This window comes from Drosophila miranda, assembly GCF_003369915.1.
Source record: "Drosophila miranda strain MSH22 chromosome Y unlocalized genomic scaffold, D.miranda_PacBio2.1 Contig_Y3_pilon, whole genome shotgun sequence".
NCBI classification, from domain to species: Eukaryota; Metazoa; Arthropoda; class Insecta; order Diptera; family Drosophilidae; genus Drosophila; species Drosophila miranda.
Window position 1 is genome coordinate 2,960,691 of NW_022881625.1, and position 14,514 is coordinate 2,975,204.

The 14,514-nt window shown below is 42.7% G+C and overlaps 1 long non-coding RNA gene across 1 annotated transcript; it reads right to left on the minus strand.

Annotated features, from left to right (window-relative positions):
• Nucleotides 1-12,699: 12,699 nt before the first annotated feature.
• LOC117194486 lies at nucleotides 12,700-13,895 on the minus strand. The gene is made up of 2 exons (XR_004474841.1): nucleotides 13,580-13,895; nucleotides 12,700-13,162 (listed from the first exon to the last, which is right to left on the minus strand). It is a non-coding gene; the product is annotated as an uncharacterized LOC117194486 (long non-coding RNA).
• Nucleotides 13,896-14,514: the final 619 nt, after the last annotated feature.

Genomic DNA, 14,514 nt, shown 5'->3' on the forward strand with positions numbered 1-14,514 from the left:
TTGAGAATAAATTTTGTCACAAAGGAAATGGAGTCCAACGACATTATTACTAGTTTTAAAAGAAAAATAATAATGAGATTATCTTCATTCGCGATTCGAAAACTGTTTCGACTTCTCATTTTTCGTTTGAGTGAATTTATATTTATAAACCTTTTAGCCCTGTTCTTCTTTTTGTCTGTGGGAACATCTGGAATTTGGAGACTGAGAGAGCTGCAGCCTAGGAAATGGCCCAACAAAATTGGCTCTGAGTTGCACACCGAATCCTCTACTAAAGTTCTTTGTGTTGGTGCAGCTGCAAAAGTGAAATCAGCAAATGACAACACTTCGGAAAGAGTAAGTAGAATGGGGACAGACGTGATTAATGTAAAGTTTTTAACGCGATAAACTGAATATGTATATGTCCAGCTGCACAGGATCAGCCGCGTTTCTCCGATACGATATATACGTACTGTCTTACACTGCTATAACATTCTCACATGATATTTAACCATACCCTTCCCGAATACGTGATGTGATCAGATCGAGAGACCCTCTAGCTGCGTGGGAGGAGGAGAGCAGAGTAAACACTAAACTAAATTGCTTGTCCATAAAGTCTGTTTTTTGGCAAACTGTGCTTGGATTGTTTATCCAATTTATGGCATTATTATACCCGATACTCAAAATGAGTATTGGGGTATATTAGATTTGTCGTAAAAGTGGATGTGTGTAACATCCAGAAGGAATCGTTTCCGACCCCATAAAGTATATACATTCTTGATCAGCATCAATAGCCGAGTCGATTGAGCCATGTCTGTCTGTCCGTCTGTCCGTCCGTCCGTCTGTCCGTCCGTCCGTCTGTCCGTCTGTCCGTCCCCTTCAGCGCCTAGTGCTCAAAGACTATAAGAGCTATAGCAACGATGTTTTGGATCCAGACTTCTGTGATATGTCACTGCTACAAGAAAATTTCAAAACTTTGCCCCGCCCACTTCCGCTCCCACAAAGGGCGATAATCTGTGGCATCCACAATTTCGACGATACGAGAAAACCAAAAACGCAGAATCGTAGAAGATGACTATATCTTCTAGAGTGCAAAACCTGAACCAGATCTTATAATTATTATAGCCAGAATCAAGAAAACAATTTCATTCTTTCTCGCTCTGTCTCTCTCTAACACACAGGTTTCATGGTCGGTTTTGCCAATTGCAAAATATGAGTTCAAGGATCTCAGAACCCATAAGAGCTAGAGCAAACAAATTTGGTATCCACACTCCTGTGATATCGGATCTTGACCGTTTTGTGTCAAAATTTCGCCACACCCCCTTCCGCCCCCACAAAGAACGAAAATCTGTTGCAGACCAGATCTGCAGTAAGATCGGTCCTTGTTTGTGAGTTAATCATTTTTAGTTTTTCAAAATCTAAAGTTAGTTGATCCACCTTAAATTTTTCTTATATGTTTGTTTTTATAATCTAATATAACCTAATTGAACTTATATATTTATTAATACAACTTTTGCTCACGAGCTATCCGGTAGGGGTCGTCCTTCTTAGTTTGGCTGACAGATCTTCGAACGGGTCTGCCTTCTTGATTTGGCTGACAGGTCTTCGAACGGGTCTTCCTTCTTAAATTTCTTTGTTTAACTGGGTCTTCTGGGGTCTTCCTTCTTTGGTTTAGCTGATAGTTTCACTTTCTTTGTGTTTTGGTTTGGTTGGTTTTGTTTAAAAATTTGTTTTTTTTTTTTTTTGTATTTTTGAATTGTCTTGATTAGCTTTTGTATTTATTTGTATTTTGTATTGTATTTGTATTTGTATTTGTATTGTATATTGTATTTATTTTTGCACCCCCTAAGCTCCGGTTTGTTTCCTTTTTATCTCACTTTTTCTTATCTTATATCTCACAGTCACTCCGCGTGTTTATATCTAAAGGATTTATTCCATTAATTAATTGTCCTTCGGGTTTCGGCACGACGCAACACTTTTATTATTCGGTGCTTTTTATACAACATCGCCCCACGTTGGGCGCCAATTAAATAACTGCGGTAGCGGATTGTGTTTTTAAAAAGTTTTTATTTTACTTCTAACTTCACTGATATAGATTTAAGTAGAGGGTCAGAAAGGATTCCGGGCAAAGGGTTTGCGCGATCTTAATTTTTAGCTCGACTTTGCGGTGTCGCTTCTGGATCAAGACTGACTTGAACTTTCTGATCTTTGCATCGTTGATCCCTTTCGGGAATAGTTTTTCTATAAACATTTCAATTGATTTCGCCATCCCGAGTATTGGATTTCGTCATCCAAAGAGAGAACTGTAAAATGCCTAAAGTGCAGGATCTGCAGAAAGCCGGGAGTGAGATTGTTTATGAGAAGCCGGGTGTGGGCAAACATTGGTTTTCCATTTAGGCGAGTGTCAAATATTGGGATTGCGGCGGGAGCCCTTGAGATTGTACATCTTAGAAATCAATTAGGCGGAGGCCCAAGATTGAAATTGTTTTCGTTTTGGAAAGCCAAAGATTGTTTACAACTCGTATAAGAGCTCAATAGAATTGGGTACGTTAACTTACAGGCTGAAAATATTCTACATTCTACAGCTAAAAATCTTGTACAGGCTTCTACAGCTGAAAATCTTGTACAGGCTGAAATATTCTACATTCTACAGCTGAAAATCTTGTACAGGCTGAAAATATTCTACATTCTACATGTGAAAATCTTGTACAGGCTTCTACAGCTGAAAATCTTGTACAGGCTGAAATATTCTACATTCTACAGCTGAAAATCTTGTACAGGCTGAAAATATTCTACATTCTACAGCTGAAAATACATTAATTATGTATAGTACATGTATAATACATACTACATAAAATAAATAAAATAAAAAACAAATTATTATTATTGTTATTATTATTAAAATTAATATAATTATACTACATACTACAAAATATTTTCTAACGTCTTATTTAATAATTTAATTTTTTGGTACATTATTTGGAGAGCCATGAACACTACAGTTGTAGCATAATATACTGGGTTTCTGTTGAAATCTTCTTTAAACGATACTTTCATTATATTTATAAAAATTGTTGATAAATGCTTGCCACGTTCCTCGAAGGTATTGCTGTTCATGTTGTTAAAACATATTGGTTCGTTTCTAAATTCGAAATGTTTTTCAACAGCGCGTAATAAGTTCATTATTTCATTTTTAATGATTTCTTTAACTTTATCAGACATTAGGTAGTCGGGCAAGTTGTCTACCGACTTCGTAGCCTCAAAGATACTCTTGTAATTTTCTTTCCTGTATTCCTTGACATACATAGTTGACAACAACACATCCTCATGTATATCATTTTTTAGGATAACCTTTTTGAGGTGGGGCAGATCCCACAATATGGGGAATTTTCCCCTTACACTTTTGCACGGCATGAAATTTGCCAAGCAGTGGTCGGATCCAACTGCCAACAGTTGACTTGACAAGCCCCCACAACCTCCCTCAATACTAAATCGAGTCCTTCCTTGACCGCATTCCTGCCTAGTGCAGATGTTTTGGAAACGGGACAAATGTGGAAATAAAAATAATGAATTTCATTCCCGTTAATTGGGATTGCAGCGACTGCAAGAATTTTCCATTTATGTACCGGTCCTTTTTTTGCATATTGGTACCACGGCATGTGATACTCATCCATGTAAATGGAAAATTCTGAGTCGCTTAGTTTCTGTAAATTTACAGTCATGTTAATGCGTCCATTCATTATGTTTCCTTGCATTTTCAGTTCTTCCAATGCGTCCGGTACCAGATTTTCGGGGGCCTGTACCTTTGTGCAATTCATTGCTCGCTTGAAGGCGACCAATATCGTTGACCAGATCATCGTTACCGACGATACCTGGAGGAAGAAAAGTCTGATTCACCTGCTCCAATGTAATTGCCACAATCTACTCACCTTCAGTGTCGTCGTCGTCCACATCCATAGGCAATGTACTAATGTACTAAGCCGGTCCAGCGGTCCACACGGCAGATGTTCCTCTGCCTCTTTGTCCTGATACGGCTCGAACAGATTGAGTTCATTTATGTCCTCATCGAAACACGACAATTGCGACGGCTCCAACAGATTGAGTTCATTTATGTCCTCATCGAAACACGACAATTGCGACGGCTCGAACATATCTTCCTCTATGTCCTGATACGGCTCGAACAGATTGAGTTCCTTTATGTCCTCATCGAAACACGACAATTTATGCATTTCTGGATCTATCTTTTTATCCATCTTGGCGCGGTTCTTGGGTTACTCTTATTAACTTATTTCACTCTTTTCTCTATTTTTGTCGATCGTCGAATAACTCGCCTCAGACTTATCGCAGTATAATATCGCATAAAACCTATCGCAGTATCATATCGCAGTATAATATCGCATAAAACTAATTGCAGTATAATATCTCGATCGGTTAGGGTTAATATATGTTGCCTTACAATTATTTTATTTTTTTATTTTTATACATGTTGAAATCAGGAAACTCGACGCGGAATTATGTGATATTTATCGGTCCGTATCGTATAGCAACAAAATATCTGTAAACGTTCTTCCTTCTTGATCGTCGTATTCGAATAAATGTGTGTTGGCATATCGAGTACATTGGTATTTCTTATAATACTATCGATGAGTAAATACCAAAACCATACATGCCCCGTTATTTAAAACATAAATAAAGAACACAAAATAAGACAAAGATGTACATTAATTTGGCAGGTGTTGTAACGTGCAACCACGATGTAGGCGAGATGGTCCTCTCAGCTTGAAGCGGCACGCTGTCAATTTTCCGGCTACTGGCTCGTCGGCCACGAGTGTGGTGTTCTTGTTTATTTGCTCCTAAGCTGAGGCCTTCCCTATTATCATTCTACATTTAATGCGTGTCAATAAGCCATATGAAACCGGACGGAAAGCACAACACCTAAAACGAAAGACAATAACTGCACTGGTGAACGGACAACGAAAAGAATTCCTCAGCTGTTCATGAGGAGTTATGTTCGCCCACCCTACCTTGGTCTTGCTGTGCCCGATACCACATAATTTGTTACAAGACCCCTTATATTATGCGAGACCTACAGGGGCTTGCTGCAGGAGATCAAACACTATTTCTTCTACTCAGACATTATAAACGTTTATTTATTTCTAATGACTAAAATTAGTGATCCCCAGTAATTTAATGTTCTCATTTGCCCTTCCCGAGTATTGGCTACGACTTAATTTTAAATAATTTGCGTAAAGTACTGTAAATAAATAAGAAGCTTAGGCTAGATATGAGAGAGAACAGATGATTTGAATAGGAGTGAAAAGAAAAGAAATGTAAGAGAATTTTATGTGAGCAATTGCTTGCTTAGGGATCTACCAAAAGAGAAGGTGTAATGTACGAGAGGCGTAGGGAAAAGAATCAAGAGGTGACTTTCTGATGCCCTCTCTTTTCAACCCACTAATTGGGTGCGCTCCCGTGGCGAACTTTCATATTTTTATATATTTTTCGAACTTTCATATACATATTTTATTTATTCAATTGAACGACTTACAGGAACCTCCATCGACGAAGCGCTTCCGATTTGGGCCCCTGAAAAGTATAAAAAAAGAACACACACAATTCGCACACACAAAAAAGTTGAGATGACGACCGAGTGGCTCAGGCAGATCGAGTTAATTTTAACGGTGATTGCCTGTCTCTTTTCTTCCCGTCCCTCACGCCGCCTTACATTCCTCTGCGCTCAGTCTTGCATTCCTATGTGCAGATTAGCGGCGCTTATCGGGCACCGGTATGTGGGGGCTCGCCCGCAGCGCAAAGTTAGGTGGAGAGAGATAGATAGGGATAGAGAGCTAAAGAAGCCTAAATGAGAGGGAGAATAAAATAACTCGGGTATTGATGCTTAGAGCATCTGACTACGATCCGTTATTTGTTTCTTATATTTGATTCTTTTTTTTTGTGTTATTGTTATTTTGGGCGGGGCTGGCCTTCTATGAGAAATTTTCTAACTCGATCTGCCACTATTTGTCGCCACTGAAGAACACTTTTTTTTCTTTGCCTCCTCCCATGCGCACGGGGTATGGACGCATACGCGGAGCGATGAACAAGCCGACGCGGCTGCCGTCTGCCGGGCACTAGTTGGCCTCTCCTCTCTGGCTCGCCGAACTGCTCCAAGGCGACGACCCAAAGCTCCGGCGAATTTCTACGAATTTCAGCTGGCGGTCGTGGAAGACGAGCCTCCTCCAATTTAAGACCCAAACGGGTGACCCGTCGAAAGGGTGTATCGAAGAGGTTTCACTAATCACCGTCTCACTTCATGGCTACTTTTTACTAGTTATTGTATTTATATGGTTTTTCTCTTTTTCCTTTCTTTGAATATTCAACTACGGCTGACACTATAGAGGACACTTGGAGAACAAAATCCAATGCTGTCGACCAGGCTTGGAATCCCGCAATGGCGTCCAATGCCCTCTATTTATAGCCGTTTATCTTGTCCGACTTCGACTTCGAACTCGCTCTCCTTTCGACGAGGAAGTCTGACCTGGCTCTGACCCACTCTTTGATCCCAGGCCCTCTTTGCCGACTGTTAAAGAGAGTTTGTCTTGCCTCTCGTTAGACGGTGCCTAATTTTCGGCGGACCCCAAAAACCCTAGGCCTCCTCACAGCAGCTACAAGCCTCACCGTACAACTCCCCCCTGCCAAGATCAGACTTGGGGTGCCGAAGGCTCACAAGGATGAACCGCTTGTAGCTGTTATTGGCGGATATCTTTCCCGTGGTATTTCCCAATGCTTCGGCCCTGCAAATCTTCCAACTCATAAAGCGAATTTCCTAGCTTTCTCCGAACTCTAGCCTTTACGAAGGCGTGCCCAAGCTTAGCGTTGTATCCAGCTTGGAAGTTGCTTTGTTTAAAATTCCTTCTATAAACTTCCTGCCCAACCTGGTATACTATCTCTCTTGATCTTAGATTATACTGCTTTTCATTACGTGCATTTTGCTTATCCATTACTTCACGTGCTTTCTTCCTGACCAACTCCAAGGAATCCTCTCTTGTAAAAGCTGCCGCCCTGTCTTCCAACATCTCTAGTGATCTCAGCAGAGAGTAAGCGCCACCAGAAGTGATCATCTGCTGACCAAACACCATGTAGTATGGCGTAGCGCCCACTCCCGAGTGGATGGACGATCTCAGCGCGCAACAAATGCTGCTTAAATTCTCGTCCCAATCTTTTTGATCCGGACGCACATACGCTCTGATGGCGGCAATCACTGAGCGATTGACTCTCTCGGAGGCATTTGCCTGTGGCGCGTGTACCGCTGTCAAGGTATGTGAGATACGGTGGCTTTTTAAAAGGCTTTGGAATTTTTCAGCCCTGAATTGGGATCCATTGTCGGACACTATGGTTTCGGGCACCCCGAAAGTATGAAAGAGATCCTCCCGCAAGTATTTGATAATTACATCAGCTGTCAGCTTCTTAACGGCTTTGAGGAAAACAAATTTAGAATAGTGGTCTAACACGATAAAAATAGCGACGTGACCACTTCGTGACCTAGGATATGGACCAAGAAAATCAATGTATAGTCGCTGAAAGAATCTTTGTGATTCGGCCGGCTTTCCCATGGGTGGCCGCAAGGTAAAGTTTGGCGCCTTTGTGGTCTTACACTCACTGCAATTGTTCACATAAGCTTTGACATCGTTAACCAATCCTGGCCAAAAGTAGTACCTACGGACGCGCTCCAAGGTCTTGTGAATACCCCCATGCGAGGCTAACGGATCATCATGTGACTGTTTTAAGATCTCGCCGATCAATTCCTTAGGCACCCATAATTTCCAAGCAAACGAGTCATGAAGTAAGTCGCCATTCGCATGCTCAGCTCTCCGGTAAACTAAGTTGTCGACCACTTTTACGTCTGGCAATCGTTCCTGGTTGCTCTTTACCCGCTGCACCAATTCAAGATACCCTACCGCTCTGAAGTGAGGAGAATCTAGATCCACCAGGAGCCCATTACTCTTGTCTATTGCTGCGATCTCATCCTGGTGAACCCTTGACAATGCATCTGGGACTATGTTCTGGGTTCCCCTTCGATGCTCGATGCTAAATCGGAAACCTTGCAATTTTAGTGCCCATCGAGCTAACCTCGAGTGCAGATCATTTTGGGACATCAACCACTTCAGTGAGGCATGATCCGTTATCACGGTGAATTGATGACCTTCGACATAAGCTCTGAACTTTTTAATGCACTCTAAGGCCGCCAGGCACTCTAGCTCGGTCACTGTATAATTGCGCTGGGCTTTATTCAGCTTTTTAGACACGAAAGCTATCGGCATCTCATCCCCTTCTTCCGTCTTTTGGACTAGTACCCCCCCTACTCCCGTATTGCTCGCGTCGCAATGTATATAGAAGGGCTTTCCAAAGTCAGGACTTCTTAAAACTGGCGCCTTGCACAGCGTTTCTTTCAATTTTTCAAAGGCCTCTATTCCATCCTGGGACATGACGAATTTTTTTTTTTGTTTTAGCAAGTCTGTTAGAGGGGCGGATAGTGAAGCAAAATCATGTATAAATTTCCTATACCACCCGGCCATTCCAAGGAAGCTCCTTAGGGCTCGGAGAGTTCTTGGGAGCGGAAACTTAGTAATGGCGGAAATCTTTTCCGGGTCTGTTTTAATGCCGCCTTCGCCAATTACGTGACCTAGATATTTTACGGATCTCCTACAGAATCTGCTCTTCTCTATATTTATGGTCAGCCCTGCGTGACGAATGTGTTCTGCCACCGAACGCAGTACCTCAAGATGCGAGGGAAATGTGTCTGAAATGACCAGCAGGTCATCTAAGTAGACAAAAACTTGATTTCGGAGAGCGGCGGGTATTACCTTATCCATGAGTCTGGACATGGTTTGTGAGGCGTTGCATAAACCAAACGGCATGACCTTGTATTGGTACAACGGCCTCCCTGGTATGGTGAACGCAGTCTTGTCTCTCGACGCCACCTCCAAAGGTATTTGCCAAAATGCATCTTTCAAGTCCAGGCTAGTTACATATTCTGCCTTGGGCAATCTACTCAAGATGCCATCAATCTGGGGCAACGGGTACGCATCTTTTTCTGTCACCGCGTTTACTTTTCGACTGTCCAGACAAAGACGAGCTTTCCCAGGCTTTTGGACCAGTACCACCGGAGAAGACCAAGCGCTTCCTGACTCCTCAATCACCCCTAATCTCAGCATCCTATCAACTTCCCCGTACAGCAATTTCTCAACAGCCGGTGAGACTGAGAAATGTCTCTGCTTTACGGGCTTCGCATCCCCACATCGATGGTATAACAAAGCATATCTGTTCTTCCCAGACCCGACACAGCGAAGGATGGAAATAGGGAAATAACCTGGTTTAACGCCGCCTCCTGAGCAGACGTAAGTGTATGAACATCAGAACTCTCGCAAATTTCGGAAATCTTCCATTCGGACGGTAATAATTCAAAAAGGGACCAAAAATCAATACCTAAATATAAATCTTGACTTAAATTAGGAATTATGAATAGCTCTATGTTTTTAGACTCCCCACGGTACTCTATCTTAGTTGTTAACTTTCCTACTATTTGATGCTTCTTTCCATCAGCCGTAAAAGCATTGGACGACACCAATTTAAATGGTTTCTTACTGCATACTACCTCCTTTGCCAATTGACCACCCACGCAACTCATTCCGGCGCCGGTATCTAGCAATCCTACTACGGTTCTATCCAGTAACTTGACTTCGGCATAAGGCCTCTTATCTCCCTCCTTTTTCCTTATCTCATTAATACATTTGAGAGAATTAAAATGGGCCTTGATCCTACGTGCATTTCTAGTTAGTCTCCTTGACTTAACAATTTCCACTGGAGGTTCTAACTTCTTACCCTCTATCAACTTCATATGCCATCCCACTATCGGTGGTTCCGCCTCCCCAAAATCCCGAGAAGGCTCTCCTTGCGTTTCGCCACTTGCTACATCTAGTCCTGTTTCGCCGACCCCCTCTGCGGAACACTGGTCAGCCGACGAGACTCTGCCGTGTTCTCCTTGGTGTTTTTTTGACATTTTTTGCAAGATGGCTTATACGTGTTTGGCGCTCCGCAGCCAAAGCAGAATATTTTCCGTTTAGCTACGCAGTCGTGGTAACGGTGCCCTTCTTTTCGACAATTCCAACACACCAAGGATAAAGCTGCTATCTCCTCCCCAAACTCCGATTCCGAGAATTCTTCCGCATCCTCTCCCAAGGCTTCGTCCACTAGCTCCGAGATTTGCTTTCGAAATGGAGCAGGTTTTTGATAGCCATGAGTCCGACGCACCTCTTCCATAAAACATTCTCGCCTCCGACATATATCCCGTAGTGCTTCTATTGAGTCTATTTTTTGATTCAGGATTTCATGTTGTATTTCCGGCCGCAAGTTTCGGCGAACGATCTCGACCAAAGTTTTATGAGAAAGAGGCTGCTCTAACCTGTCAGTGAGCTTTTGGATTGCGTCAAAAAATACCTCGAAAGTATCTTTTTCTCTTTGTTTCCTATCGCGAATCATCTGTCTAATGTCTACGTCCGTCCGGGAATCTCTGAACTGCTTCCTCAACGCTTCACACAGATCCATCCACCGCACTGAGCCAGCTGTCTTGTGATACCTCCAATAAAAATCAGATGCTTTCCCTTCAAACAGAGTGTTTGCATTGCTGCACAACAGCATAAAGTTCCCTTCCAACGTTTGATGGGTAAGGGCCTCTACTCGGTATATAAATGAATCCACGCTTATGGAGTCTGAGGCTCCCGAAAAGCGAAGCTTCCAATTATTCATTATATGACCCACCTTGTCAGGTCTCTGAGCTAAATCAGATGCTGCTGATCTAGAGAGCGAAGTCCGGAGTGGAGGTGTGTAAACTGCGCCCTGGTTCCCCTCGGGAATTTCTAGCAATTGATCCAAAGAAGCGTTCATATTCAGGCTCCCTACTGACGGCTGCGGAATTTGCGCATTAGAAGCTAGACGAGCTTCTACAGTGGTACTTATCATTTGAGACATCTTCTCCGTCAGGTGGATAAGTAATTCATTCTGCATACCCCTAATAGCCGCCCTGATCTCCCTAGACACTTGATTTGAATTAGCCGCTTGATTTGAAGTAGACGCTTGACTTGAAATAGACGCTTGACCCTCCGACCCTGCTTGGGATTGCTTACTGCCTCCCGCGAGAACTGACTTTGTCTGCTGTCTAGTCTTGCCAGGCACCAGAGGAGGCTGACCAGCCGTTGGGGCACTACAAACCGCATTGCAAACTGGACAGGTTGTTTGTGTCTTAAGGTATGTTCGCATGCATGTTTTATGGAATTCATGCTGACAAGGAGTTCTATAAACATCTTCGGGGCCATTGTGACTTTGCACAGCCTGCAACAGATTGCTGAGGCGCTTGCCCCTTCATCATCAGACCGATCCAAGCCCATCTTTCTTCTTATAGGTGTTTACTAAAAAAACTATCTGCTTAACTCGTAAAGGTTATGTATGTTTTCTTATATATATGTAATAAGGAAATTTAAAAGTGAAATGAAATTTGAATATTAATTAAACAAAAAAAACTTTCAACTCAACAGTTTCAAATAAAAAAATAATACAAAAAAATTCTAATGGTTTGATCTCCCAGCTAGCCTGGCTCCCTGCAGAGCCTCTCTTAATTGTCCGAATTATTTCACCAAGTACAGCTAAAGAGGAAAATACTTTCTGGCAAGTTAGAACACCTAGGCCGTGGGCAGTGGTAATTCTAAATTCTGCGCACCTGCGTCCAACAGCGCTTATAGAAGCAGTGATCCAAACTGCCAAACAAAGATAAGACAAAGCAAACTGAGGCACTTAATGAAATGATCCGTGGTCAGGAGTGCACTTAAGCTAAATGCATCACCAGTGAATCCAAGACGGTTCAGTTTTCCCTTGGTCCCTCAGGCATAAAGTTGAGTAGCACTTACAGCGCAGACTGAAATGACATGGACAACAGATAGCTTCTTAAAGCTATTCTAGTAGTATTCCTATTAATCACGACAATCAGGCTATTTGTACAGAAATAAGTCAAACTCACTCAGAACCCTTAGAATCGTGGCCCGGAAACATACCCTGGGGCTTAGTTTTCTATCGGTGTTCCAAAGATCCGTAAGAGAACTGAATGAAAGCGGAAATGATTTGCGTTTCTTTGTCTTCAATAAAGACATCGAACAGTCGATGGAAGGAAAATTTTAAAAGTGAAGGTTTGTTTTAGGTCATTGTTCGTGGACCACACCCCTAAGTACAAATTGTAATAATTCCCACCTAACAGTGAGGCCCCACGTTGGGCGCCAAAAATAATAATAAATGTAACGTGCAACCACGATGTAGGCGAGATGGTCCTCTCAGCTTGAAGCGGCACGCTGTCAATTTTCCGGCTACTGGCTCGTCGGCCACGAGTGTGGTGTTCTTGTTTATTTGCTCCTAAGCTGAGGCCTACCCTATTATCATTCTACATTTAATGCGTGTCAATAAGCCATATGAAACCGGACGGAAAGCACAACACCTAAAACGAAAGACAATAACTGCACTGGTGAACGGACAACGAAAAGAATTCCTCAGCTGTTCATGAGGAGTGATGTTCGCCCACCCTACCTTGGTCTTGCTGTGCCCGATACCACATAATTTGTTACAAGACCCCTTATATTATGCGAGACCTACAGGGGCTTGCTGCAGGAGATCAAACACTATTTCTTCTACTCAGACATTATAAACGTTTATTTATTTCTAATGACTAAAATTAGTGATCCCCAGTAATTTAATGTTCTCATTTGCCCTTCCCGAGTATTGGCTACGACTTAATTTTAAATAATTTGCGTAAAGTACTGTAAATAAATAAGAAGCTTAGGCTAGATATGAGAGAGAACAGATGATTTGAATAGGAGTGAAAAGAAAAGAAATGTAAGAGAATTTTATGTGAGCAATTGCTGGCATAGCGATCCACCAAAAGAGAAGGTGTAATGTACGAGAGGCGTAGGGAAAAGAATCAAGAGGTGACTTTCTGATGCCCTCTCTTTTCAACCCACTAATTGGGTGCGCTCCCGTGGCGAACTTTCATATTTTTATATATTTTTCGAACTTTCATATACATATTTTATTTATTCAATTGAACGACTTACAGGAACCTCCATCGACGAAGCGCTTCCGATTTGGGCCCCTGAAAAGTATAAAAAAAGAACACACACAATTCGCACACACAAAAAAGTTGAGATGACGACCGAGTGGCTCAGGCAGATCGAGTTAATTTTAACGGTGATTGCCTGTCTCTTTTCTTCCCGTCCCTCACGCCGCCTTACATTCCTCTGCGCTCAGTCTTGCATTCCTATGTGCAGATTAGCGGCGCTTATCGGGCACCGGTATGTGGGGGCTCGCCCGCAGCGCAAAGTTAGGTGGAGAGAGATAGATAGGGATAGAGAGCTAAAGAAGCCTAAATGAGAGGGAGAATAAAATAACTCGGGTATTGATGCTTAGAGCATCTGACTACGATCCGTTATTTGTTTCTTATATTTGATTCTTTTTTTTTGTGTTATTGTTATTTTGGGCGGGGCTGGCCTTCTATGAGAAATTTTCTAACTCGATCTGCCACTATTTGTCGCCACTGAAGAACACTTTTTTTTCTTTGCCTCCTCCCATGCGCACGGGGTATGGACGCATACGCGGAGCGATGAACAAGCAGACGCGGCTGCCGTCTGCCGGGCACTAGTTGGCCTCTCCTCTCTGGCTCGCCGAACTGCTCCAAGGCGACGACCCAAAGCTCCGGCGAATTTCTACGAATTTCAGCTGGCGGTCGTGGAAGACGAGCCTCCTCCAATTTAAGACCCAAACGGGTGACCCGTCGAAAGGGTGTATCGAAGAGGTTTCACTAATCACCGTCTCACTTCATGGCTACTTTTTACTAGTTATTGTATTTATATGGTTTTTCTCTTTTTCCTTTCTTTGAATATTCAACTAAGGCTGACACTATAGAGGACACTTGGAGAACAAAATCCAATGATGTCGACCAGGCTTGGAATCCCGCAATGGCGTCCAATGCCATTTATTTATAGCCGTTTATCTTGTCCGACTTCGACTTCGAACTCGCTCTCCTTTCGACGAGGAAGTCTGACCTGGCTCTGACCCACTCTTTGATCCCAGGCCCTCTTTGCCGACTGTTAAAGAGAGTTTGTCTTGCCTCTCGTTAGACGGTGCCTAATTTTCGGCGGACCCCAAAAACCCTAGGCCTCCTCACAGCAGCTACAAGCCTCACCGTACAGTGTAAGAATTGACGGGGACAGTGCCCTTGTTAATGTATTATGCGGGATATACTGGGACCATCTGCAAGGCCGGAAAGTGCAAAGCCCGAAAGCACAGGAAATTGACAACATGACGTTGTCGTTCGGTGGAGCACAAGTTTGCGACATAAGTGCAGCAGGAGTGATTAATTTGTACTTTTTTTTTCTGGACCATCAACGTAAGGGTAAGTAAATTAGTTACATTTATATTATATTCTTCTAATAATGTATTCCATTC